The sequence below is a fragment of the Apaloderma vittatum genome, unplaced genomic scaffold, assembly GCF_000703405.1.
Source record: "Apaloderma vittatum isolate BGI_N311 unplaced genomic scaffold, ASM70340v1 scaffold25958, whole genome shotgun sequence".
Lineage (NCBI taxonomy): Eukaryota > Metazoa > Chordata > Aves > Trogoniformes > Trogonidae > Apaloderma > Apaloderma vittatum.
The window spans coordinates 3,624-6,277 of NW_009729405.1; positions in this window are offsets into that span (position 1 = coordinate 3,624).

Below are 2,654 nucleotides of genomic sequence, written 5' to 3' on the forward strand. Positions count from 1 at the left end.
TGGCAGAGCAGCTTTTGGAAAGGAAAACACCCCGTGCCCAAAATAGCTGTGGGTGAGTGATTTCCAGTGCACACAGTGGCGCAAACCCAGGATGGGGGGAACTCTCCCAGCCCAGCCGTGCGCTCTCAGCTCACCCTCTGCTCTCCTCTGGGCTGCTCCGGAGATTTAATCTGGCTTTCTGCTCCTTCCATCCCCAGAGCAAATGGCACATTTTAATCCCAGCAGAGAGTCCATGTTTTTATTCTGATTTTAATGCCGTCTCTGTTCAGGGCTGGGCTCCCCCTGAGGGGTCAATCTACCCCCTCCTGGAGTGCTTACTTTCAGGTGGACCTTCTCAAATAGCTTTAAGTGCACTGTGGTTTCCTCTAGTTATTTTTGATATATGTATAATGTACCTATATATACCAAATAAAAAAGGCAGGTTGTTTATACAAAACCAAAAGTGAAGAGAAGCGTGTTGGTTGCCAGTTTGTATGGGGTGGAAAGGGACTGCCATCAGGGTAAAGATGGCACAGGGGGGTCAGCTGCCAGGGTGCCCCTGTGCCCCCAGAGCCAAGCTCTGCTCTTCATTTTCCGGCTCGCTGCCTTTGCAGGGGTGCCTGTTGGCTCAGCCTGTGGTTAAGCTCATCCAGCTGTCAGGAGGGCTTTTTTTAGCACTGAGTGCTTTGCACCTCGCTACCATGCAGAGGTCTCTGTTAAGCTGCTGCCCTGGATGCTGCTGATTTGGAGAGACTGGAGCGTCCTCCTTCCTCTGCCCACACTCCCACCCCCTCTCACAGGACACTCTGCTTCAACCCTGGGCCTCGGCCTGCCTCTCCAGTGAGGATATTTTTATCCCACTTTTTGTGCACAGCTATCGGAGAGCACGTCGTTACTATCGTGGGACCCTGGCAAGCCTGCAGGCAGCAGCTGTGTCACACACAGGGTGACAGGGGTGTCACAGGGCAGTAAGAAAGAGCGATGGATGTCCATGCAAGGAGAGGAGGGATGGAAGTGACCACCCTACACGGAGCCCCTGTGCTGAGCTGGGATGGAAGAGCGAGAGTCGCTGCAAAGCCGAAGATGGGCAGATGTGGCAGCTGACTAGATAAGGGACAGGCAGTCCGCAGCCACCCTGTGCAGTAGCTTCCCTGGTGGCCAGGGGCTGGCAGAGGCTGGGTGGGGATGTTCCCCCATTGGGGGAAGCCAGGGGAACACCTGTACCCAGCACCCATCCAGGCTGGGGGAGAGGATTGGGACAGGCGCATCAGGGATCTGTTCCTCTCCTTCTGCCGGCCCCAGCATATTGCAAATATCTCCCTTGAGCCAGCCATTGGCGGCTTATAAATAATGCAGCCCCTCGCCGCGCAATAAGGGCTTGTCAGTAGCTATTCTGCTCTCATAAATTAAAGATGAAAAGGTACAAGGCTCTTGCCAGAAAAATGAAGACAAATTTTTAATAGCTTGCCAAGACACAGGGAGATGGAGCGCTCGGGAAAAATGAATTACGTTTTTATTATGTGTTTTATTGTGGTGTAATTGAACGGGATTAGCTGAGAATACAATATATTTCCAGGGCAGTGGAAAGAAAACAAAAATAATGATGACACCTGCCCCACCCCCCCACACTACTAGCCTGCTTGGGGACACCCTCCATGCACATAGTGGCTGGGAGCTGGTCCTGAGCTGCTGGTGGCTGCAGGAGGTAGAGATGAGGATGGGAGGGACACTGGAGGGCACAGGGGACTGGAGGCACTGGAACTCAGAGTGACTGGGTCTGGATGGCTAGCTGGGTTTGGGCTCACCCCAGGAGCACCCATAGCTCTGGCGCTGGGGTGTAGGGCAGGGTGGCATGGCAGCACTTGGCTGCACAGAGCCACTTGGAGGTCTTTTGCCTGTCCCCAGCTGCTTTCACCCCAACCCTGAGATCCCCTTTGGTCTGTCCCCCACCCACGCAAGCTGGCTCTGCTAGACTGAGACCTGACAAACTCAGCTCTGCTGGGGAGCAGTGCTGGGATGCTTCCCCACCAAGCAGCCACCCTGGCTGTCATCTCTCAAAGCTGGCAGCACTGCTATGACCCCATGAATGCTGTCGCTTCACTGACCGAGGAGGGACCCATCCCCGTGGATCTCCTGCTTGGGATGGAGGGAAAGATAAGCCCCTGGATGTGAGTTTTTTGAGGGACTGACAGGCCCAAAGGCAACAAAGCAGCCCAGGACGCAGCAGCGGATGCGAGGGAGCAAAGATGCTTGGTCAGTTCCTGAGCTCGTTTATCCCAGAGGTCACAGGCCAGCCCCCGAAAGGCAAGGCTGGGTGTCCCCAGGGGTGCTGGGCGGCACTGGGCAGGGGTCATTGATTGCTCCCTGGCATTTTTAATGAGCTGCCCGACCGCAAGCTTTAACCTTGCCCATAATGAGGGTGAGCAGCAGCAATTCCTACTGCCACAGCCGGCTCCCCCAGCCTTAATGAGCTAATCAATACTTGTTCTCAGCTTAATTTCCAGCTAATTGCTCTTTAATGACGCCTGGAAATGGGCAGCCTCTTGCAGGGGGGTAGGGTGGGCAGGCTCCCCCTCCCCAGTGCCCATCCCTGGTGTCAGAAGGGTGCTGGGGCACTGGTGGGTCACCTTCCCTGGCCGTGTCCTAGCCTCTCTGGCACTGCTGGAGGCTGGGGA